The sequence below is a fragment of the Lissotriton vulgaris genome, chromosome 5, assembly GCF_964263255.1.
Source record: "Lissotriton vulgaris chromosome 5, aLisVul1.2, whole genome shotgun sequence".
Taxonomy (NCBI): Eukaryota; Metazoa; Chordata; class Amphibia; order Caudata; family Salamandridae; genus Lissotriton; species Lissotriton vulgaris.
This window is the reverse complement of record NC_141693.1, coordinates 813,091,871-813,118,344: the sequence shown is the minus strand read 5'-3', so window position 1 is coordinate 813,118,344 and position 26,474 is coordinate 813,091,871. Positions and strand designations below refer to the sequence as shown.

The 26,474-nt window shown below is 46.7% G+C and overlaps 1 protein-coding gene across 3 annotated transcripts in view; it reads right to left on the bottom strand.

Moving 5' to 3' along the window:
- FAM149B1 (family with sequence similarity 149 member B1) overlaps positions 1-26,474 on the bottom strand; it is a 641,735-nt gene that overhangs the window by 538,936 nt on the left and 76,325 nt on the right. The gene's annotated exons all lie outside the window — the stretch shown is intronic.

Sequence of the window (26,474 nt, the reverse complement as noted above, 5' to 3'; positions counted from 1 at the left end):
CAGGCTGTTCTGAAGCTGGCTCGCAACTGGGAGCAATTTAAGCTCACTGAGCGCGGGAGAGATGTGGTCAAATTTCCTGGTACCAGTGACCATCCTAGCAGCTGCATTGAAGGTTGTCTTCAGGGGGGCGAGGTGTGATTTTGCTGTTCCCGTCAGGGCGGCAATCCCATAGTCAATTCTGGAGAGCACTAGTGCCTGGGTGGCTTGTTGAAGGTCTTTGGGTGGGAGGAAGGGTTTTATTTTGTAAAGTAATTTCAGGTTGAGAAAGGCGCTTTTAGCGGATATAGATATGTTTTTTCATATCCAATTTCGGGTCTAGGGTGACCCTAGGGATTTTACCGAATCTGCCAGGATGAGGTTACAGTTGAGGGCGTCAATGGCTTTGAGCCATTCTTCAATTTGGGGGTTTTCGGCTTTGTTGGAGATGAGGAGAATTTCCGTTTTCTCTTGGTTGAGTTTCAGGTGATTACTTGCGAGCCAGTGTTGAACCTCCTTGAGCGTGGCGTTAAGTCTCTGGATACCGTCAATGGAGGTGGTTTCTAGATAAAGCTGCGTGTCGTCAGCATATAAGTGAAAGGGGATGTTGGATTTTCTGAGAAGAGAGGTAAGGGGTTCCATATAGATGTTGTAAAGCTGAGGGGAAAGAACTGATCCTTGTGGAACACCCCTGATGACAGGGTGGAGGTCAGATTCGAAGTTTTTAGTTTTAATTTTTTGTGAGCGGTTGTGGAGAAACGAGGAGAACCAGTGTAGGGCCGTCTCTTGAAGACCAGCCCTTTCTTGTAGAACCTTGATGAGCAATTTGTGGTCAACTGTATCGAATGCAGCCGATAAATCTAAGAGGATGAGGAGGCAGCATTGATTGATTGAAACCTGATTGATGGGGATCTAGGAGATTGATGTTATCCAGGTGTTGGGTCAGCTGAGGGAGTACACAACTTTCCAGGATTTTGGAAAAAAAAGGTAGGTTCGATACCGGTCTGAAGTTGTTTAGATCCTCGGTGTCTAACCCTGGCTTTTTTAGCAGAAGCGTGACTTGGCCTAATTTGAGGCAGTCCGGTACGATTCCAGAGCTCAGTGAGCTGTTAATGATCTTGCACCATAGCGGGGCCAGGACAAGCTTCAGGTCTTTGGCTAGGTGCGGGGGTAGCTGATCCAGGGCGTGTGATGAGGGTTTGGCAATGGAGATTAATTTGATTATCTCGGTCTCCTGGATGGGAATGAAGGAGGACCAGTGTTTAAGTGGGATCAAGGAGGTGTTATCCTGAGTTTCCGGTGGATTGTTCTTGTTGGCAGAGATGAGATTTGAGCCAAGTGAGAGATCTATCTTAGCGATTTTGTCATCGAAAAAGCTTGCGAAGTTGTCACATCGTTCTTTAGATGCATGTGTTGATGATGTCATGGGCTTGGAGGTTTGATTCCTGATGATATTGAAAAGCTCCTTGGGTCGGTTTTTTGCAGTGTCTAGGGCAGAACAGAAGAAAGCAGTCTTTTTGTCCTTAATGTGCTTCTTGTAAGACTTGCGGGCTGCTTGGAGTTGATCTCGGTGGAGGGCGGAGGGATTGTTCCTCCAAATTCTTTCTGTGGCTCTTAGGTGTCTTCTTTCTTCATTGATGTCGGTGGTGAACCATGATCTGGAGGGAATGGTCCTGGATTTTTTTAGTTTCAAAGGGTCAAGGTGGGCCAGGGTGAGCGTCATATTTGAGTTATAAAGAGAGATGAGATCAGTGGTTGAGAGATGATCAGAGATGTTGGGAAGTAGCGAGCTGATTCCTTCTTCTAGGTCAGCTCGAGGGATCTGGGCTGTGTTCCTGACCCATTTGGGGCGGTCTTGCTTGGGGTGTTGAGTTAGGCCTGCATGGTTGATGTGAAAAAGAACTAGGTGGTGATCGGACCAGTCTATCGGCAGGATGTGATCGATGGAGACAGCATTGCTATCGGCAATAATTGCGTTGAGGGTTGCTCCTCTGTGGTGGGTTTCTTCTGAGCAGTGTTGTGTCAGATTGTTTTCTAGTAGTAGGTTGTTTAAGGTTTGGATGAGCGGGTTGCTTGGTTCGTTCCATCTTAGATTGAGGTTGCCCAGGATTATATTGTTGGAGTTACCGAGTGCACAGTGGGCAATTAAGTCGGAAAGGTGAACCCCGAATTCGGTGGAGTTGCCTTGGGGGTGGTACAAAAGATGACAGCGTGTAGGCCTGGTGTTGTGGGTTTTAATGTTGACTGAGAGACATTCAAAGGAGCTGTACAAGCAGGAGGTATTTTCCGTGATGCAGATGTTGTTCCTGTGTATGATTGCTATATCCCCGCCCCTTTTCCTTTGTCTGTCTTTGTTTATCATTGAGAATCCGGGAGGCACCAGCATGTCTATGCTGGGGTAGGAGAGATTGTTGAGCCAGGTCTATCTTCTGCTAGTTCGGTTGCATGTTTATGGGCCGATCTGCAGTTAAGGAGCATGCAGTTTATGGGGGATTCCACTTTGCTCCTGTTCTCTGAGGATTGGGCTCTAGGTAGGGTGGATAGGTGGGCTGGGGGTCTATGTTCTCTTTTAAATCCAGTAATTACATGGATCGTAGATTTGGAGAAGGAATTCGTAGGGGGATCGTAGGATGAGGCTAGGTGTGCCACTTCCTGAGAGGAAAGTGAGGTAGTAGCTTGTCTCGGTCTTTCGTATCGATTATCAATTCTATGTCAGGACCGGAGGCTTCAGATTATGCTATATCTTCCTTCGCTTTATTAACATAAAGAAACCACAGCAGCTCCGGAAAAGATATAATAAGAACAAAAAATGCTTTAAACATAAAGCATTGACGTAATGTTCAACAAAAAAATCAACAACTCCCAAGAGTCTCTTTGCTTATAATAATAGTCCATAGTCCTTTGTCTCTGTCCATCATCACTATATAACCGGTCTTCCCATCATCTTCCTCCTCTTTCTTCGCTGCTCCCGCAGCCAGATAAGTGCTTTTCTGTTTCGACTTCTTTTTATTGTGATTGATTGTCTTGTGTGCGGTCTTTGGGGACTCCTTGCATGGTTTATTCCCTTTCAGAGTCCCCGGTTGCGGGAACGTTCTATCGTTCCTACGCGACTTTATTCCCACTTGTGTGCGGTGTGTACATAGACCGCAAGGGGGCGGCCTGTCGTCTCGCCGACCCTCCGGCGCGCCTCCGCAGTGCGAGGAGCCACGCCGTGGGGTCTGCTTGCGCAGGGGCCGACCCTCGCGTACCCCTCTGACACCTGGTGATCCGGGTCTGTACTTTACCAATTTTGACGCCCTCTGGGGTCTGTATAGCGGTTCTGACCGCGTGAATCGCCCTCGGGCGAGATCTGTGCCCCTCTTTTCCGTGTGTGGCCTAGCGCGCTTGAGGGGTACGTAGACCCGGTCCCGGCGAGGAGGGTCTGCGCGCTTGGGGGTTGGTGCAGCCCACCTGCCACGTCAGCTGGCCCAAAAACGTGATCGCAGCCGCTGGGCCTGCCCACATTCGAGAACTTTCTCGGTTGCCGCCCTCTTGGGTGCCCCGCATTTGCCCCTTGGTTCCGAGATGGAAGGGGAGTACGATGAGGAGGCCTGCCCCTATCTGCAGGATGATGAGTTTTATCAGGCGGTGGACAACTCCATCTATCGTTGCGTGACGGAGGTGGTAGGGCCCATGGAGGACCGCCTCTCTGCCCGCATCGTGGAGGAGTGTGCGAAGCTGGCAGCGGCGCAGGTGCCTCCGTCCCCCGAACTCCCGGGGACGTCCGGCGGGTTGCCACCCGCTCCGAAGAGACCCCGTGGTGAGGGACCTTCATCGGAGGCCCAAGGCGTGGACAAGGGCGCTTTCGAGCGACTTCGTGACGCCTTCCTGGCCAAGGCGACGGCGGTGCCTCCGGCGCCCTTGGTGGACCCTGGCACTTCGGGCGACGTGTCTACGGCGCCCGCCTCCCCGATCTACGACTCCCCGGACACGGAGGACGACGGGGAGTCGACCCGCTCTTGGCTCCCGACACCTTCAGCGAAGGAGATGCCCCGAGACGAGTCGGGCATGCTGGACCCGGACGAGATCGTCCACCCCCGATCCGCGGCCTGGGCCCCGGGGGAGACGGTGGCGAAGTTTGTCGCGGGCAGGCTGCGCAAGCCCCTGGAGAAGGAGGCGAGGGGTTGCCTGCGCGGGGAATGCCCTCGGCCTACTCTGGAAGGGAAAGTGGCCATGACACCAGAATTGGACCCCAAGATGGCCACCTTCCTGGCGAAATTCATGAAGGACCCCAGGAAGGGGATCGACCGGTCCTGGCGGGCCTGCCAGGACAAGCTGTTGGATGCGGTCGGGCCCGCCACGAAGATCCTTGATATGGCGGAGGAGGCCCGAGCGAATGGCACCGCCATTTCACCGGAGGTGCTCTCCAACTGGGCCCAGAGGGTGATCGTATTTTTGGGCAACGCCAACTGTGCCCTATCCACGGAGAGGCGGCGTTCGCTCCTTATCAAGCTGGATCCGAAGCTGGGGGACCTGGCCTCGTCGGAGGCAGGTGCCGTGGCCCAGGGTGGCCTTTTCGGTGAACCTTTCATCCGCAAACTGGGAAAGTTCGTGAATACGTTCACGTCGCTGGACAAGGCCCAGTCCAGCATCAAGAGGGTGTTCCACCAGCGTTTTTCTGGAGGGGCCGGTCGCGTCAGGGGCCGCGCGATCGGCCGTGGTCAGCAGACCAACAACCGTGGACAAGGCTCCGGAAGAGGTCAGTACCAGACCTCGGCCAACTACACCAACTTCTACCCCACGAGGGGACAGCGCTATGGTGGCAGAGGGTTCAAGAAGAACTCCGGACAAGGAAATGCCCCCGGTAAGTGTACTTTGCTTGGATCATGTTCCGATTGGGGGGGGGCTGGCAAGCTTTTACGGGGAGTGGGAATTGCTCACTGCCGATGCTTGGGTTTTGCAAACTGTGAGAGGTTTCCATATAGAGTTTTACGACCAGCCAACTCAGGCGAGGCCCCCGCGCCCGATGGTTTTTTCAGACTCCGACGCGCGATTGATAGACGAGGAGGTCTCAGACTTGCTGCGCAAGGGAGCCATCCGTCTATCAACGCGCCACCCACATGGGTTCCTCAGCAACGTCTTCTTGGTAGACAAGACGGATGGGGGCAAGAGGCCTGTGATCAATCTCAAGGAGTTCAATGGGTGGTTGGTCTACCGTCACTTCAAGATGGAGGGGATCCACCTCCTTCGGGACGTGCTCCTCCCTCGGGATTGGATGGTGCGACTGGATCTCAAGGATGCCTACTTGGTCGTTCCCATCCACCCCCCTCATCGTCGTTTCCTACAATTCCTGTGGGACGGCAAGGTGTTCGAATTCACCGCCCTGCCGTTCGGTCTTTCTTCGGCCCCGTGGTGCTTCACGAAGGTCCTCCACCCGGTAGTGGAGTTTCTCAGAAGTCAGGGGGTCCGTATGCTGGTATACTTAGACGACATCCTCCTCATGGGGCAGTGCCCAGAGGTGCTGGCAGGACAGCTGCGCCAAGCTGTCGGCCTGCTTCAGAGGCTGGGGTTCGTCATCAACGGCTCCAAGTCGGTTTTGGTTCCCACTCAGCAGATCACATTTTTAGGTTTCGTGGTGGACTCGGTGCAGGCGGTCTTGAGCCTTCCGGGTCGGAAGGTCGCAAAGATACGTCACCTGCTTCGGCAGACGGTCGCGAGGGACCGTACGTCTCTGCGCCATGTCGCCAAGGTGGTGGGTCTTCTATCGTCCTCCATCCAGGCGATTTTCCCGGGCCCGCTGCACTACAGGGCTCTTCAGCGCTTGAAGGCGCAGCATTTGCGCCGTGGCATGTGTTACGATCAGTGGGTCCCCCTCACGGACGAAGTGAAGGAGGAGATGTCATGGTGGCTGTCTCACATGGAGGCATGGAATGGGCGAGCGATCTTCGGGTCGGCTCCGGACTTGATCATAGAGTCCGACGCCAGCAGGTCGGGCTGGGGCGCCCGGTGCGGGGATTTTTCCACCGGCGGCGCCTGGTCGTCAGAAGAACAGCAATTGCATATCAATTGTTTGGAGCTCCTGGCGGGCTCCTTCGCTGTTCGCTGTTGGACCAAGGATTCGGTCAAGGCCTGTGTCCTGCTGCGGATGGACAATATTTCGGCGGTCCGGTATGTGAACCACCTGGGAGGTCCTCGGTCCCGCGCCTTGGCGGACTTAGCGAAGGACTTCTGGGATTATTGCCTGTCTCGTCACATTGCGGTGGCGGCGGAGTATCTGCCAGGCCAGCGCAATCAGGTGGCGGATTGGCACTCTCGACATCTCAGGGATGCCAGCCAGTGGAAACTGGATCCGGGAGTCTTCCGGTGGCTACACTCCCTTTGGGGCCCCTTCTCGGTGGACCTCTTCGCGTCCCGTCTGGACCACCAGCTGCCGCGGTTCTACAGCTGGAGGCCGGACCCTCTGGCGGAGGCCACGGACGCGTTCTTGCAGGATTGGAGTCGGGAACAGCCGTTTGCGTTTCCCCCGTTCTCCATGATCATGCGAACGGCGGCTCAAATACGCCGCCAGGGTGCGGAACTGGTGTTGGTTACACCGCTGTGGAGGTCTCAAGTATGGTTTCCGGTTCTTCTGGAACTTTCTTGGGATTTTCCAATCCTACTCCCCCTGTTTCCTCTGCTCCTGACGAGCCCGGATCAGGAACCTCACCCTCTCGTCATGCAGAACACTCTCCGCCTCGTGGCGTGGAGGCTCTCAGGAGACGCTGGACGCTCCCGGGCCTTTCGGGGTCAGCTGCGCACTTGCTCTCCAAAGCATGGGCCGATAGTACGGCGAAGCGTTACAGATCCGCTTGGCTTAAGTGGATGCGTTGGTGTTTACCAAGGGATTTGGATCCCATGGTCGCCGGCCTTGTTCCCGTGCTGAATTTCCTGGCTCATTTGGCCGACAAGGGTTTAGCGTATAGGACGATCAATGCTATCCGGTCGGCGATATCTGCGGGCCATGATAACATCGATAGCCGTCCGGTAGGGGAACACCCTTTTGTGTGCCGGCTTCTGCGAGCGGTTCGCCTCGCACTGCCGCCGGAACCCAGGTACTCCGTCCTTTGGGACGTCAATTTGGTTCTGAATCTGTTCCTGTCGTGGCCAGCGAATTCTTATCTGTCTCTTAAGGAGCTCTCTGCGAAATTAGCCATGTTGTGTTGTCTGGTCTCTTGTAGGCGCGTCTCGGACGTGCGCGCGCTGGATGTTTCTGCACGCGTTTTTTCCCCGGATGGGGTTACTTTTACGGTGGGCCGACGCACTAAGACGTCGTCGCGTTCCATTTCTTATCCAGCCTTTACTGACACTCCTAAGTTGTGTGTCGTGCAATGCCTCAAAGCATATGAGGACCTGACTTTGGATCTGCGCCCTCCGGGCGAGCGTCAGTTGTTGATTGCCCTGCGGAAGCCACACAAAGCTGTCTCCTCCCCCACTATTGCTCGGTGGGTGCGTTGGGTCATGCAGGAAGCGGGCATCAATACTTCTCTCTTTGGAGCACACTCCGCCAGGGGGGCCATGGCCTCTAGGGCATTCTCAGTGGGTGCTCGTCTGGAGGACCTAATGCGAGCTGCGGATTGGTCCTCGGATTCCACCTTCAAGAGGTTTTATTTTAAGCCGGTGGTAGATTTGGCTCAGTTGGTGGTAAGTAAGCTTTAAACTAGCATAATCTGAAGCCTCCGGTCCTGACATAGAATCGAAATTTGCCTAGCTTACGTAACGGTAAGTTTCAATTCTATTAAGGACACGGAGGCGAGGATTATCCCACCCGGACTACAGTGGTGTCTCTACCCACCCGTATAGCAGTAAGTAAAGCGTTTTCCTTTACGTTGTCAGTACTGTGTCGTTCACTGAATGCTCCTCGCCTTGTTGTCGCATTTCCTGGGCCACCTCGCTGATGCTGTTCCTTTTTTGGCAGGCAACGACGGTGCTAAACAGGACCAATAAGGCTTAAGCGTGATCTGCGCGAAGAAAGAGGAGGAAGATGATGGGAAGTCCGGTTATATAGTGATGATGGACAGAGACAAAGGACTATGGACTATTATTATAAGCAAAGAGACTCTTGGGAGTTGTTGATTTTTTTGTTGAACATTACGTCAATGCTTTATGTTTAAAGCATTTTTTGTTCTTATTATATCTTTTCCTGAGCTGCTGTGGTTTCTTTATGTTAATAAAGCGAAGGAAGATATAGCATAATCCTCGCCTCCGTGTCCTTAATAGAATTGAAACTTACCGTTACGTAAGCTAGGCAAATTTCGATTCCCTTTCTGTTGGGCCCGGGTTGGGATCTGGGAGTGGCATTGGGCTCTTTGAGGGTTTGAGGGATAGTATCTTGTCATGCTTGGGTTGGGTGAGAACAGGTGGGGCAGTGGGTGTGCTTTGGTGTATAGCACTGTCGTTCTATTTGGCTCCGCTTTGTTAAAATCTGCTTGCACCCCCTTATATCACTTTGTGGTTCAAAAGCTGTAAACGCGCAGTTCCTTGCACCACCCGGGGGACAAAAGCGTTTTGTTCCTCCAGGTTATACTAATAAAATGCAGCCTTAGTTCTGCACGATAATCTCTGTTGTGTATATCCTAGCAAGGAAATGGGAAGAGGCAACGCGCTCCTGCATGTGTCACAGCAAGGGCTTTGAAAGTGAAACCAGCGCTCCTACGCTGTTACCGAAAATGGATGGGACAACGTGCTCCTAGGCGTGTAACTATAAGGCTTTGAAAGTACTGTAAGCGCTCCTGCGCTCACAAATCAAGTACACACCTTCGCTCCAGTGCCAATGTGTATGCGTATCAGGAATCTGATTACTGGAATGAAGGGAATCTGAGGACGTCAGACTGGCTCCGTTGTCGAACAGTACTTGAAGCACTGTCGGGCTGAGAACCGCTGGCTTACATGGGGTCTCACCCGGCAGTACTAGATGCTGGCTGAACACTACCGGAGCAGGAGGGCTGCGATAATGACGTGTCTAGCCTTGGTGTTGGATCGTTTGCAAAATGCGGATTGGATCCACTCAGACACACAACACGCACATCAGCCCAGAGCAGAGTAAAATGAAGCTGGAAAGCAATATGTGTTCTGTTCATTAAGGAAGTGAAAGATCAATAAAGATGTCTTTAAATCTTATTTTTTGGGGGGTTTTTTTGTCCTCATTTGCCAGAATCTCCATCCACAAGGACGCGCCAACCACCACGCGTGTCTGCCTTAAGGTACTTTAAAAGATCTTTTCAACTTCAATACCTTTACCAGGCACGATTCACTAGTGGGCGGGAGACTTGCCTCTAAATTGGAAAAACGGAGAGACTCCAGTCAACGGTATTGTTCCCACCTGACAGACCCGGGATATGCATTTCGAGAGGGACCAGTTCCCAAGGCCTCTGGAGACTTATCGCCATAATCATAGGACCAGGGGAAAGAAAAAAAAAACCCCGGTAGTCCTATCTCCAGTTAATTAGCAAATCCCAGAAAGACAGATTTCTATTGCTACACGATCTTGCCAGGTCAGTGTTTGAGGTTTCATACATCGATGTTAACCAGGCTGCATGCGATGGAGCTTTAGCCTCGACCCAGAATGTATATATTTGTCGCCTGGCCAGGATTATAGAGTAGAAAAGAATACACTTTGCCTGCCCGGTTACATTTTCCTCCATTCCAAAAATTATTAGTGGAAGAGTAATATTCAAAGATATACATAAAATCGATTCCATTGTAACCTTTACTTCTTCCCAGAACAGTTTATTATCGGGACACTCCATAAACATATGTATATCTGAGGCTGCCACCAAATTACATTTATTACATTTCTTCCCTGGCAGGAATTTTGATAACCTTAAGGGTGAAAAATAAGCACGGTGCAAAGTGAACAAATGATTACGTCTTAACCAAGCTGGCTTCACTATTTTATAGCGAAAGGAAAAGGATCTCATCCATAAATCCTCGCACTGGAGGGCCATCTCATTTCCCCATAACTTATACGGCAAAGTGAAATCCCCATCCGCCTCCTCCACCATATTCCAGTACCAGATTGCCACTTCTTTAGCCCCTTCTCGCTTTTCTACCAGTTGTTGTTCGAGCTGGCTGTGTTTCCCCAATTGAGGGCCCCTCCTATTTACTGCGCGATCCCAACTGTCTAGCTGTATATATTTGAACCTAGAAAGGGCTGAGCCCACCTTATCCCTCAATGACTCCCAGTCATGTATCCTCCCATCCACCAGTAGCTCGCCCCATCTAATTATCCCTGCCTCTTTTAACGGGGTGGCCAGACTGTCCTGCATACATGGAGGCAGCCCTGGAGAATCCCACACCAGGGCGAAATTGGAGTAGTAGTGTAACCCGATATTCTTTTTGATCTGCACCAAGTTTGTTATAATGGACTGCAAAGTCTTTAATCTGACTTTCTTGAAGTATTTCGTTTCTCCAAATTGAAATAGAAATCCTTCCAGTGGGATATCCACTCCTCTTAACATGGCCATAAACATAGCCCCGATGGATGATGTTACTGGAGTTTTAAGGCACATCCTGGAATATGTCAACTGAAAGGCCCATGCGTAGTACAGCAAATCTGGCAATGCTAGCCCTCCCTTTTCCCTCCTCCTCCTCAACTTCTTCCAAGACAACCTAACTGTTTTATAATTCCAAATAAATGAGTTTATCTCTCGTTGGCATTTTTCCAATGTTTTTCGGTCAAACGTCAATGGAATAGAATTAAAAATGAAGGTAAATATTGGAAGGATGGACATTTTAACTAGGTTTGTTCTGCCAAAAATGGAGAGTGACAGAAACGACCAAGATGTTAAAAGTTTCCTGCACTCTATAGAAACCCGATCTAAATTGGTCTGTGCCAGATTACCTATTTCTTGTGTGATACGTATTCCCAAGTATCTCATAGATGTTACAACTGGTAGTTGTACATTAGGGACATTCCAATACACAATCTCAGTTTTACTAGCATTGAAGTCATAGCCAGAGATTTGTCCAAACTCCTCAGCCTTTTTGATTACAATCGAGAAAGCTTTCTGTGGATCTGAGGTGTAAACCAAAACTTCATCCGCATAAAGAGCTATCCGTTTCACCCATTCGCCGAATGCGAAAGGGTGAATATCGACTTCCTCTCTCAAAACTTGGGCAAACGTCTCAATATAAAGATTAAATAAAAGGGGTGAGAGCGGGCAGCCCTGCCTGGTGCCTCTGGTGATTTTTATCGAATCTGTTAGAACGCCGTTGATCAGCAGTCTGGCCGTGGGAGCCTTATACAGTTTTACGATGGTACGACAGAATGCCTCCCCAACCCAAACATTTTCATCACCTCCGCCAGATAGGGCCAATTGACCCTATCAAAGGCTTTGGTGGCGTCTAAAGTCAGGGTGGCCAGTGGAAGAGAAAATGTAGTTGCAATATCTATCGCCCCCACCAAATCTCGAGTGTGATCAGCCAGCTGGCGCCCCCTTATGAATCCCCTTTGATCTAAGTGGATTATTGAACCAATTACCTCCCCCAGTCTAGTTGCCAAGATAGATGTAAAAATCTTGTAATCGTTGTTTAGGAGGGAAATTGGTCTATAGGATCCACAGATTTTTACCTGGCTTTGGAATAAGAACGATTATGGCTTCATTCCAGGAGTCAGGTGTATTTTCCCCTCTCAGAAGAATGCCATTAATAAGAGTTGTCAATGCTAGAACTATGGCAGAGCCTAACCCCCGATATAGTTCCCCGGGTAGCCCATCAGGACCCGCCGCTTTCCCCTTTTTCAAGTGACTGATTGCTTTTCCCACCTCTTCCTCTGAGATCTCTCTCTCTCCAGATAGACCCTTTGTGATGTTTGCAAGTGAGGCAAGGCAATGTTGTCTAGCCACCTACCCCTGGCCTCCGGGTCATCTCTGACCTCCTCCTTATAAATCTCTTGGAAGAATTCTTGAAAAGCAGACCCTATCTCTCGATTCGAGCTCCTAGTAAAAGTCTCTCCTTCACATTTTATCTCTTTAATGTACTTTCTTGCCTGTTCTGCTTTAATTTTCCATGCAAGGACCTTTCCCGCTGCTTCCCCGAATTCAAAATGCGAGATTTTGCTGGCCTCCCATCTCTTAGTTAAACGCTCTTGTAATATAGTTTCTAGCTGACCTCTTAAATTGGCCTGTTTTTCTACTACACCCGGAGATGCCATGATGGAACCCAACTGCTGATCTATTTTGGCGAGTTCCTGCTCTATATTTAGGATTTTTTCCCGATACAATTTCCTTCTGTGAGTGGCTCTATTGGTTAAAAAAAACCCTCATATAAGCTTTCATGGCATCCCGGAATATGTTGATGTCTGCCGAGTACAAATTTAGTTCCAAAAAAATCTTTGCCTCCGATATCAAAAAGTTTGATTCCTCCTCTTCTAGTAGGATCGTGCGGTCGAAAAACCAGGGTGATTCTTTCTTGTAATTGACCCTTTCGAGGTCGAATGTTATAGCCATGTGATCCGACATGTGCGAGGGGAGGTAATCCAACCTCGTAAGAGAATCTTTTAAGCTATAACTAAAAAAAGCGTAATCAATTCTTGATTTATGTTTGTACTTCAAGTTTTGAAAAGAAACCCCCAGTTTATTTCCTGCCCTTTCCCTCCATACGTCGGCTAGACCCAGGTTTTCCATTATATCCAACAGCGCCCCCCTTGATTTAGATGAAACAGCAGCTCTTGACTTAGAGGACTTATCTAAAAGAGGGTTAAGCACAATATTGAAATCGCCGACCCAGATGACTGGATCCTGAGAGAGTATAAGATGGTTCTGGATTGCTTTCAAATGGGAGGGGTTGTCTTGATTCGGTCCATAGTAACCTACCAGCGCCAAAAAAGTACTCTTCACTACTATTCTCGAAATCAGCCATCTCCCGCTATGATCTACCTTGTACTCCAGAAGTTGGACTCTTATCGGTTTTTTAAAAATTATTAGTATCCCTCTGATATATGTATATATATATATTTTTTTCCTCATCATTTCTTTTTTATTTTTATTTTTTATTATTTATTTTATTTTTTTCCCCGTTCATTTTCCCCACTTATTTATATATATAATATATATATATATATATATATATATATATATATTTCCCCCATTATTTGTTATATTTATTATTTTTGTTTTCCTTCTCTTCCCCCATCCCCCACTCCTCCTCTTTTCTCCTCTCTCTTTTTTTTTGTGATGTTTAAACTCCAAAAACCCCTTGACCCACCCGGTGTTTTACCAATTATATTAGAAAGGGAAAGATACAGAAATATCCCACTAGCTCAGGCTATTCGCACCCCCCCTTTGAACTCTCCCCCATTTTCCCTAGAAACTCGTCCGCTTCAAAGGGGGATCGAATTTTGTGCATCTTATTATTGTACATTACCCGCAGAAAAGCAGGAAACCGCATCTGGACCGTGTCCCCGGCTGCCCTGAGCTTTTCCATCCGCGTGTTGTTTCAGCTTTTTATTCTGAAGCAACACTGGAATGTTGTCTTAAATGAACATTACTAAGGTTTGGTGAAACGACAAGCTATTTGGTAAAATACTGTGATTAATTGCATTATTATATGCCCACTTGGGCAATACCCTGGATGCCGAGCTAGGCTGGAGAAAATGTTTCTTTATTGTAGACAAATACGTGGCGAATTTTTTCACTTTGAAATTTCCATTTATCATGTTCTGAAAATCAGAGAACTTGGGCTGTATTATATGTCATTAATCTTTATTTATAATGCAGTTGCTAACACTTTGGAGTCGCAACATTGTAGCTCTGTCAGTATGTTTTTGATTTCTATCACCACGTGGTACGGGAACAATATGTGTGTATCACTTTAAAAGTTTGGCGGGTTTACCTGTACTCCACCCGTGAGCAAAAGGTAGGCTTACCTCGAAACGCGTAGGGGCTGTTTGTTTTGCCAAATAAACCTAAGCACTGAATATTGAACTTGGGCCTGGACTCTGGTGTTTCAGGATACGGATAATACGCCAGGAACGCAATATTTTCAAAGTTTGGCGACCCTGTCAAGCGCCCGCTGTGAAAGCGGCAGGAGCACGCCATCTGTGTTCTTCGATTCGATATCAAAACGCTTCTGCCCGCCTTAAACTTAATTGCTGAAACACTGAGGTATGTGGATTTGAAACAAAAGCAGAGAACTATTGTGTAACCGCATAGTGTGGAAAACGCTATCTGGAGCTCAAAGAACAACATTTGACTTTGGAATTCCACGCCTGTAATAACGCGCTGTTTAAAATACCTCGGAGACCGGCTTCCGAACCGGCGGCACAAAAGTTGGGCGATACAGAATTGTTCAGTGCTATCAGCGGCACGCCGGGGGCCCGCTGTATAGGTCATAATGGCGGATTTGAGAAATAGCAGGAGGAAGGAGGCGGCGGACAAGTTATTCACTCATGCTGGGACCAGCAATGAGAAGAATGTAAGCGCGAACACGCCACCAGTTAAAACAGTGGACGATGTGAAGAAATTATGGGACACGCTATGGAAGGTATTGAAACGAGAACAATCTAAATGGTGGGAAGCGGCTGCTCTCACCAAGTACCTTGAATGCAACCGAGTACGGAGAGGTTTACGTATATTTATCATACCTACATTCCAGCAGCCAGACCCAGAGCTCATTAATGAGTGGATGGACAATAATAACACATGTTCTAATAACATGTTAAAAATACTGATTAAATATGCAGAAAAAGAATGTGCCAAACTGAGCGAGGTGAGTGAAGTCCTCATAAATAAATTGAAAGAAAAGTACTCCGAAGATGAATTTTCAATTGAGATGGCCAAATTGAACAAACGTTTAGAGAAAATAGAACAAGAAATAAAGGAAAAGAAACAAAGAAAATTCCACCGCGATGAGGTTGACTATAAGAAAGGTCAGATTCTAACCTTTGCAAAGAGATTTGATGCTCTAAGGAACTCTGCCAAAAAAGATCGCAACACCAAACAGGGTTCTAAAAAACCAGCTGTCCCTGAAGCCACTGCAGTTATTGAGGAGGAAACTGCACTAGTAGAAACAGAAAGTGAATCTGTGGAAAGTGACGTCTCAGACTTGGATGAAACTGTGGCCCCAAAAGACAGAATTTTAAACGAATTTGCCCTGATGGTACAAGGACGTCAAATGGGAACGCCTCCAAGAAATCGTGGAAGAGGCGGCAGAGGAGGAAACAAAGCAATCAGAAGAGGAATGGCAAAGAATGTGGCCAGCCCGGTGGGAATGCGAACAAGGGGCAAATCAGCGAAGCAATGATGACAAGAACAGTGGTAAATTTATCTAAACACATTTTAACACCTGAGCAATTGGAAGTGTTAGCGAGAGGTCTTTCTTTTTGTCCTACCACGAGATTTAATTTTACTAACTCATGCATAGACCTATTTCGTTTTACCCGCAAACTCAAGCTGAGAAAATGGTTTGCCAGTAAAATACGCTTGAAAAATGCTGATACTCATGATAAAGCGAGTGGGTTGACTTTGAATGATGCCGAAACATTGCAAACCTTTCAGGAACTTGCAGGCTGTGATAATGTTATTGATGACCCCGTTCTGAACATGGTTGAAACAGAAGCAATTGAGCTGAGTAGTATGAGTGGGTTTAAACCCAAATCTGTCTTTGAATCTAATATTGTGAACAGTTACATTGACACCTTTGAACAGGCGATGTTGGAAGAAATGCGTAGAATTGATAAGAAAAGACCCAAGCTTAATATGAACCTTAACAGGAGACAATTTCTTGCATTGAAAGATATGGAAAGTTGGTCTGATGTGGTGATAAAAAACAGTGACAAGGAGGGGAATGTTGTTATTTGGCCCCTAGACATGTACTTAAAGGAAGGATACAGGCAGTTGGGTGATCTGGAAAATTATGTTAAGGCCAATAAACAAGAATGCAATGATATGAAACAAATGTACTTTGATCAATTGTATTACTGGAAGGAAATGGGCACAATAAATGATGAGGAGTACAAGTACCTCCTATGTAGATACCCATTAACACCGGCATTATATTCACTGCCCAAGTTGCATAAAAACTTTGAAACACCACCTGGGAGACCTATCGTCTCATCGGTGGGCAGCCTTCTAGAAAACACATTGAGGTATATCGATCACTTCCTGCAACCTTTAGTCCAGGCTTTACCATCATATGTGAGGGATACCTCAGATTTTTTGAGAATTATAGACACATTTGCATGGAAACCAGAATATTGGCTAATCAGCTTTGACGTAGTGAGCTTATACACAAGCATACCACAAAATCTGGGTATAGATGCATGCAAGTATTTTCTAAAAAATCATTCTATCTCTCACTTGGTACATACTAACATGTTACTCGAAATGATGTGGATTTGCCTCACAAACAACTTTTTCATTTTCAATAAAGACATGTACAAGCAAATCCGCGGGACGGCGATGGGTACATGCTTTGCCCCCAGTTTCGCAGGGTTATACCTGGGCTGGTGGGAGGAGCTAGTGGTGAGTAACATCTCCCACTTCAGTACCCACGCCGTCCTGTGGCTAAGATACATAGACAACATCTTCTGTGTCTGGAATGGCACACTTAACCAAGCTAAAGAATTTGAGACAATTATCAATGATAACGGTCTCAATCTTAAATTCACTAGTCAAATGAGCCAAACACAACTTGAATTCTTGGATGTTAACTTGATAGTCAAGGAGGGGACTCTTACGAGTTCTCTGTTCCGTAAGGAGACTGCTGGTAATAGTCTCCTGTATGCTGAGAGCGGTCACCCTGCCACACTCATACGCAGTATTCCATTGGGGGAACTCATCAGGGCCAAAAGAAACTGCAGCACTGTTGACAGCTATGAGAAAGAAAAACAAGCAATGATGAAAAGGTTTACTGAAAGGGGATACTCTAAAAAAACCATCAAGCAGGCAGCAGCTAAGGTCGCCCAGATAGACAGAGGGGATCTCCTAATCCCAAAAGAGCGTCAGAAAGTTGAAACTATTCGCTTCATAACTAACTATGATTGTCAATCATGGGAGATAAGACGAAGCTTGAAAAAATTCTGGGACGTCCTTAGATTGGACAAAGATCTGCAGGAAATAATTTGTGATACCCCATCAGTAACATACAAAAAAGCTAAATCACTCAGAGACATGTTAAGTACCACACTTATTAAAGAAAGCCCTAAATGCAATGCGATACAAGGATTCTTTCCTTGTATGAGATGCAAGGCTTGTAGATTTAGCAAAAATTGTAAATCTATCAGACTTTCATTAGATCAAGAGGAACATAAAATTACCAAGCATCTGAGTTGTACCACAGAATACGCTATATACGCGTTACAATGTCCCTGTGAGAAATTTTACATCGGTTGCACCACCAAACAAGCTAAACTTAGAGTCCTTGAACATCTTAGGGTCATTAAAAATGTCAATCAGCAGTACCCAGTGGCCAGACATTTTGTCCTGGAACATAACCAAAATCCTAATTTGTTAAAATTTGTGGTACTGGACTGTGTAGGAAACAAGGAAAGAGGTGGCAACCGTTGGCTTGAATTAAGAAAACTGGAATCCAGATACATAATTAAATACAATACGATTCACCCCGCTGGTCACAACCTCGGGGAAGAATTGGCAATCCACCTTCGTAATTAATATAAAAAAATCTTGTATCTGTTTATACCAATTTGGTCTGTAGCGCATACACGCTTACTGTATTAATAATTTTGTAACTTGCTGCAGTTTCTGCTGTAGTATTGCTTAACTTTTGATAGTATCTATCATTTTTAACGTGCACGTTCACAGCATTAATTAGATGTCAGAAACATACGAGCTGAAAAAACAAAATGTCAAATATATTGTTGCAGGTGTTGGACACTTTGCCCACTTGGGCCGAATTATGAAAACTGAGGAACTTTCTCTACAATATACCAGATACCATACACCAAATATTCAACTCACCATGAAATGAGCTGGAAAATTGCAGGACTTTTGTTTAATGAGATACAGGGATATATGGTACCCAACAAGACTATTGCCAATGCACGCGCGTGTTGTTTCAGCTTTTTATTCTGAAGCAACACTGCAATGTTGTCTTAAATGAACATTACTAAGGTTTGGTGACACGACAAGCTATTTGGTAAAATACTGTGATTAATTGCATTATTATATGCCCACTTGGGCAATACCCTGGATGCCGAGCTAGGCTGGAGAAAATGTTTCTTTATTGTAGACAAATACGTGGCGAATTTTTTCACTTTGAAATTTCCATTTATCATGTTCTGAAAATCAGAGAACTTGGGCTGTATTATATGTCATTAATCTTTATTTATAATGCAGTTGCGAACACTTTGGAGTCGCAACATTGTATCTCTGTCAGTATGTTTTTGATTTCTATCACCACGTGGTATGGGAACAATATGTGTGTATCACTTTAAAAGTTTGGCGGGTTTACCTGTACTCCACCCGTGAGCAAGAGGTAGGCTTACCTTGAAACGCGTAGGGGCTGTTTGTTTTGCCAAATAAACCTAAGCACTGAGTATTGAACTTGGGCCTTGACTCTGGTGTTTCAGGATACGGATAATATGCCAGGAACACAATATTTACAAGGTTTGGCGACCCTGTCAAGCGCCCGCTGTGAAAGCGGCAGGAGCACGCCATCTGTGTTCTTCGATATATATATATATATACGGTGTTCCCTCCTTAAGGCACCTGATAGCTGCTGGTGCTTTAGGACTACTTTGTTCACGTGATGCGTCCAGCCAGTCCCCCCCGCAATCTGCACTCCCAAATATGTGAATTCATTGACAAAATAAGGGTGTCATCCTGATGTTCGCTGACGACACCCTTATTTTGTCTAAGACTCCTATGGGGCTCCAACGTGCATTAAGCATTTTTGATGCTTTTTGCTTGGAACATGGGCTAGAGGTAAATGTAGGAAAAACTAAATTAATGGCCTTCTCTGCTGGACGCAGAAGTTACCCTAAAATTACCCTAAATAACAGCAGGCTCGATATAGTCAATGAATTCACATATTTGGGAGTGCAGATTGCGGGGGGGACTGGCTGGACGCATCACGTGAACAAAGTAGTCCTAAAGCACCAGCAGCTATCAGGTGCCTTAAGGAGGGAACACCGTAAATCAAAAACAAAACCTATAAAACCCGCACTGACAGTGTATGACGCGAAGGTTTTGGGTGCTACCTTATACGGCGCTGAACTATGGGCTTGGAACGGTCTGACGGCTCTTCAGACTTCCGAGAACAAGTTCATGCGTGGGATTACAGGACTTCTGCAGAGCACCCCCCTAATCCCATTGTTCATGGAGCTTGGTAGACGCACGATCATCGACAGAGCTCGATTGCGGCCAGTTCTTTACTGGAGACGCCTTTGGACGACTCCGGAAATAAGACAGTACGCTGAGAGCTTTCTGTGGATTATCAAGGAAGATATCTTCCATAAGATAAAATGGCTAAAACATCTGAAGACCATGTTGGAAAATCTAGGGTTCTCAAATCTTTGGAATAACCCCGAGGGAGAAACCTTCCCAAGCAAAGAAGCTCTTAAAGAGCAATATTGGGATTGGGTGGGCGGCAAGATGCTGAATGACAACAGGGCAGATTCTATGTCTGGTCGTTTCATGGAGACTAAAATTTTACCTGTCTTGGAAAACTATTGGGACAATGTTACGGTACCAATGGACAGGAAACTTGTCTTCCAGTTGAGGTCAGGATCTATCCCTCTTAAGAAATTGACATCTGGTTGGCACAGACCCACTAACAGCCTATGTCCTGCCTGTGAAAATGCAGAGGAGTGCCTTGGTCATTTTCTCTTTTCATGTGAAGCCTATGTGAATCCGAGGAGGAAATGGCTCTCGCCGGTATGCAAAAACTTGGGGACACGCGATAGTTCAGTTGCCCTAAGAATCCTACGTACAACACAGCAGGATTCGATAGTTATGGGTGTCGCCAAATACATGGGTTGGGCTTGGGCGATAAGACGACGGTCCTTGGGGGGTTGTAGGTAATCAGGAATTCCTTTTTAAAATTTTTATGTATTGGCATATATTGTTTTATCAGTAATGTTGTATGAGCTGTACTGTGTTTAATGAATTTTTTATTCTGTATTATGTATTTTGTGAAAATGCTCTGATTTTATGTGCTTTTATGAGAATTGTCTCGAATAAAGCTTATACAAACAAACATATATATATATATATATATATATATATATTTTTTTTTTTTCCCCCCATTATTTGTTATATTTATTATTTTTGTTTTCCTTCTCTTCCCCCATCCCCCACTCCTCCTCTTTTCTCCTCTCTCTTTTTTTTTGGTGATGTTTAAACTCCAAAAACCCCTTGACCCACCCGGTGTTTTACCAATTATATTAGAAAGGGAAAGATACAGAAATATACCACTAGCTCAGGCTATTCGCACCCCCCCTTTGAAATCTCCCCCATTTTCCCTAGAAACTCGTCCGCTTCAAAGGGGGATCGAATTTTGTGCATCTTATTATTGTACATTTCCCGCAGAAAAGCGGGAAACCGCATCTGGACCGTGGCCCCGGCTGCCCTGAGCTTTTCCATCCTCAGACCCAGTTCCCATTGCCGGTCTAACGTGACTTTGGAGAGATCTGACCTGATTTCACACAGAAAGTTGGGTCCCTTGAGAGTCTTTGCCTTTAGCGCAAGATTCAATTTGTTTTCTTTCAAAGTATAAGTTTGAAAATTTACCAAAATCTTACGTGGTTTGATTCTCCCAGGATTGAGGCGAAAAGGATCTCTATGGATCCTTTGAATATCTCTTTCCAAAATCTCAACTGTCTCATCTAGTTTTAAGGAGTCTTTCAGTAGCGAGATCACAAACGCTTTTAAGTCTCCCCTCTCTTTTCTTTCAGGAATTTTCAATATCTGCAAATTGTTCCTTCTAGAAAAATTCTCCAGCGACTCGACACTCTCCTTCATAGCTTCCCCTTCCCTCCGCAGTATTTGAATCTTACTCTGAGCTGCCTCCAGATTTGCTTTTATGGATCCAACCTCTCCCTCCAAACTCTCTGTTCTCTCGAACAGTCCATCCACTTTTCTTTCCAATATTTCGCAGGCAGCTCTTATTTCTGTTTGGTTTGCCTTTGAGATTGCGAAATCACTCCTAATCTCCTCCCTCATAGCAGACATGGCAGTCAGGATAGTCTCAATAGAATTGTTGGAGCCTGGGAAGTACTGGGGTAAGGGACTTTGGTCCTACAGAAAGATCAGGCTGACTGGGTTGAGCCATACCTGCCCGATTGATTGGGTTACCGGACTTCTCGGAGTTAATAGCCAAGACCTGAGGTAGCACTTTCAAAAAGAAGCGAAGAGATGGGGTGACTCGGGCTGCACTGTTTAATGTACTCTTATCCTTGCCCCTTCTCCTTTTACCAATCTCCTTATTTACCTGAGCTCCTTTACCCTTATCACTGAGGTTATCTGAATCACACCCACCCTCAGCCTTATCTTTAGCTGAACTAGATGTCTTAGAGGGGTTCAGCACCTCGATATTACTTTGAATGGCTTTTACGCTTGTTTTTGCGCCGTGTGCGCCCTTTCCTCTTCCTCTTCCCTGTCTTTTGCCTTTGTTTTTTGTGAGTGTCCCCCCGAACAACTGCTTTTTTATGGGTTTAACTCCTTCTCTCCCTTCCTCCAGCTCTCCCTCCACCTCACTGCTCCCCCCTGAATCGCACAGCCCTTTGTTAATAACAAGTACCGTGGGGCTTGATGTGGGGTCTACTTTACCTTGTGAGTTTGTTGTTCCCTTCCTTGCCCATCCCGCACCCCCGTCAAACCTTTCAGCAGGAGCCCGCGAGCCCCGCCCTGCGTCCTCTCCTTAGCTCCACGGCTGCTTGTCTCCACTTCGGCAAGCAAGCGGGGGTGGAGTCTCTCCGTCGAATCCCAGCACATCGGCTCACTCCTGAGACCCGCGAAAGGATCGCCACGCAGCCCTGGGTCCGAATACGCTGAAATCCGAGTCCTGACACCGGACTGCTGGAGACTGCTGTTTCATTGTTACAAGGCATCACGATTCGGTGAGGACGTAAACGCGTTGAACGCTAATCTTCCTGATTGTTTTAGCGTTTAGTTTGTGGGCTTTTTTTTCCCAAAGCGTCGGGGGATCCAAGAGTTTAGGTCGTGTAATCAAAAGTCAGCCGTACTCTGCTGAATTCAAAACGAGCTTTCCACCGGCCCATCACACCTGCGGTAGAGCAGTAGGGCAGTGAAGCAGGAGCTCTGGGTGAGACGTGCGTACCGCGCTAGCCTGCGGCTGCCATGTTTCCCCCCTCCTTTAAATCTTGTTGTCATCTTGACACATTTGCTGCCTGCTCAAGGACAGAGTTCAAATGTCGGTGTGCCTTTTTACTAATTGATGTTAAACGTCTCCTGGAAAATTGTGTTTACTTTCCTATCTCCTACTACAGTTTGAGGATTTTGTAAAGACAGCTAGCTTTCTGACGATTATTGTGAAGGAATAGGCTTTAGGATGTCAGTTTGTTTTTTCTAAAACAAAACATCTAAATAGCTTGTAAATCAATAGTACAAAAATATTTCAAAATATATCAGGAATTATGAAAGCACATTTTTTTTTAATAGGTGGAAAACAAATCAGAACACTTTACTTGGTGATGTGCAAATGACAAATGTTTGCAAAAACTCTATTTCCAAACACTATATAGTTTAATTAGTAAAACAGCAGGTCAGAGAGAAATGTTGCAGACATTTCAGTGAAAAATGTGCCGTTTGCAAATGACAGTGTGCTACCACGTCATACTTTAGTTATATATTTATTCCAAGTGATATTTTTGGAATATGATTTGAGAAACGTTCCTGCCTCTGCCCTGATGAAAAAGCTGTTATATATATATATATATATATATATATATATATATATATATATATATATATATGTCAATGAAATTGAACAAAAGAGATTTTTTTATATAGCAGATATGCTGAAATCGCATATTTGAAGGTTCTCTCATTTGATAACGAAGAAACTGTCAGCTCAGTGAATCACATAATTTGAAACCAGTGTATGGGTCAAGAGCATTACAGTTAGGTCGAGTCACTAGACTTGCAGGTCTGGTAACATTTCATTGATTATTCGAGGCCTGTGGAGCATGAGAACAGAAGTCTAAAAAGCAGCTGGTGTTGACAAACCATATTGCTAGACTTGTGGAGGAAAACATGCATACATTAATATATCTATTTTTTTAAACTCCCTATATAGTGATGCACTACGGAAATAGTTGGGATTAACTTTACTTGCTAAAGATTTCTTGGGAGTTGGCTGCGGAGTTTAGAAGTCCAGGTCACCTTGGGCAGTGCGATGATGCTACAAAACCTGCGACTGAGTGGACGGCCAGAGCAAGGCTTTGCTCAAATTCCAATAAGGGCATCCGTAAATGCCTTGTTAAAAGGGAGCAGGCGCTCAGGATATGTTTACACTGGTTGGAGGACCTCAGTCAGTATGATGGCTTTGACTTCCATAGTGGGCAAACGTAAGTCAAGTACTTAAGCCGGCCTTCGCATGATCATTGCGAAGGAGGAACTCTCTGCGTTTGCTGGGCCAAGAGGAGACCACCCAGAGTCTGGTGAGGTGTAGGAAACAATATCATCCTGAAGGTCCTCATACCAACTGTCCTCAGTGTAGGGCTGGGTGAACTCTTGCCGAGAACCATAAGCATTGTCATCAGAATCGGTGCTAAATAAAGTATGGACAGTATAAGCCCTTCCCAGAGGCAAAACTAATGTGGCAGAATCAGAAGGGTTGTTAAAAGGCTGCAGTCCAGGAGGATCAGGGCACAGCCTCGGTTGAGGATGTTGGGGCGCTAAATAGTCCAATAACACTATTGGTTGTGCCCGGTCTTCGGGCCTCGATGAACCATGCTCCAGCATAAGTTGTGCTAACACAAGGAGATGATGGACGGAGCGCTGATACTTTTCAGACACTCACCCCCAGTCACAGATCTGGATTGAATCCATCATCGTTCTTTAGCTCACTTTGCCACCCCAGTTCAGACACAACCATATGAAAATCAGTCTTGAACCTGTCCCTTATGGGAACAGTCCAGCTCAATCTGCCAAGCCATGTCTTCGCTGGACTGGAAACAAGCATTGTGGGACCAGTTTTGGTGTAACACCACTCATCAGCCAGGCTAGCTTGATTTCAGTGACAAAGTGAGAAAGGGACCCACATCCAGGTATACCCTGCCAACTTAGGACAAACAAAGCAAACACAAGGAGATGATGAACGGAGCGCGGATACTTTTCAGACACTCACTCCCAGTTACAGATCTGGGTTGAATCCATCATTGTTCTTTAGCTCATTCGCCACCACAGTTCAGCTCCAGGCATATATGCAAATCAGCCTTGACCCTGTGCCTTATGGGAACAGTCCAGCCCGAACATAAGTTGTGGCACCAGGATGGGAATAGGCAATGGCACCGATGTGGACCCTCCACATATCCAGAGGACCTAGTTAGGAGGGCCCTCTGGCCCATGGGGCCCAGAGGTGCACCAGTGGGAATCAGTAACATGCCAAAGAGGCAAAGAATGCCCCTGGCGCGTTGTAACTTGGGGGATTAAGTCCCCTTGAATCCTGAGCGTCCCTTGGGGCCAACTAGCCCACCAGGTACCGCCAGTAAGTGCCTGCGAGGCCCCCCTAATTTACTGTGAAGCCCAGGGAGGTGGTATTCCCGGTGCTGCGTGGGGGGGGGGGGGGGTTCCCCCCGTATTAAATGTACTAAGCCCCGGGGAGGTGGCGGTCCACCGGGCAGCGGTAGGTAGTTCTAGTTAGGACCTCGTTTCTCTTTAAAAAGTGTTTTTTCTTTTGCCAATATCTTGGCGCCGGTTCACAAATATTCGTTAATTTTTCACAACTAAGGGGATGCTCCAGTTAGCTCCCGTCTTAAAAGTTTCAGGGTGATTCATCAAGCGGGAGCTGAGAAAAAATAGGGGTCCCAAAACGCGGTTTCCCCATGTTAATTTCTATAGGAAATTTTAGACACAGCTACAGTCCGAACTGCTTAACGGAATTACACCAAATTTGGTAAGAAGGTAGCCCTTGGTTCAGAAAGAGACCTTTTTTTTAAATGGTGTAAATCCGTTCAGTAGTTCCTGAGAAATAAAAAAAAAGAAAAATATTAATATCTGAGCACACAGGAGGGTTTGCAAACCCTCCCGGGCACAAGCTTCACTCTGATTGGCTGCCTACACTCCTAATCAGGAAGTGTTGACAGCCATCTTGTATATGTGTAAATGTATATATACATATATATATATATATATATATATATATATATATATATATATATATATATATATATATATATATATATATATAGAGAGAGAGAGAGACACGCCTCCCGTTCTGGAGCTCCGCCTAAGGACCGGCAAAACTCGTTTTGGACTAGTGCTGAAGGCACACGGTGGCGCCCCCCCAACCGAGACAGGATTGAGGTATTGGGGAGAGAGCGGCAGACCCCTGCGGAACGGGACTCCTCCAGGTGAAAAACTATTAACACAGACGACTGGGAGGCAGCGTGCATGTGGCCCGACAGCTGATGGAGTCAGGGCAACACTGTGTGTTCGAGCGGGTTACTTAACCATCGCTCGCTGTATTGAAGTCACATGCAAGTCTGCCTTTGGAAGTTCATGGAAGCCAAAAGTACAATGGGGCATAAACAATAACCAGCTAATGCAACAGCGCATACTGAATGGACACTTAAAAACGGCTCTACGGATTGGACACCCATGGTCCAATAGGATGTGAGGACACAGTATGAGAAAGCCCCGCCAAACACAAACAGGACAAACACGAAGCTGGCATTGAAGAAGGCACACGCCGAAACGCGTCTGCCAGGTGTTTTCCCTTCTGGTGGTGTACCATCTTTCCAGTGTACGAATACATTTTACTTAAAGGTGACCCGTGCATGTGTCAGACCCGTTTCTACTGTGAGGCGGGATTGGTGTTCTATGTGGTGCAGCAGTCGGCGTTGCTATCTGACACGCCTCTCGTTCTGGAGCTCCGCCTATGGACCGGCAAAACTCGTTTTGGACTAGTGCTGAAGGCACACGGTGGCGCCCCCCCAACCGAGACAGGATTGAGGTATTGGGGAGAGAGCGGCAGACCCCTGCCGAACGGGACTCCTTCAGGTGAAAAACTATTAACACAGACGACTGGGTGGCAGCGTGCATGTGGCCCGACAGCTGACGGAGTCAGGGCAACACTGTGTGTTCGAGCGGGTTACTTAACCATCGCTCGCTGTATTGAAGTCACATGCAAGTCTGCCTTTGGAAGTTCATGGAAGCCAAAAGTACAATGGGGCATAAACAATAACCAGCTAATGCAACAGCGCATACTGAATGGACACTTAAAAACGGCTCTCCGGATTGGACACCCATGGTCCAATAGGATGTGAGGACACAGTATGAGAAAGCCCCGCCAAACACAAACTGGACAAACACGAAGCTGGCATTGAAGAAGGCACACGC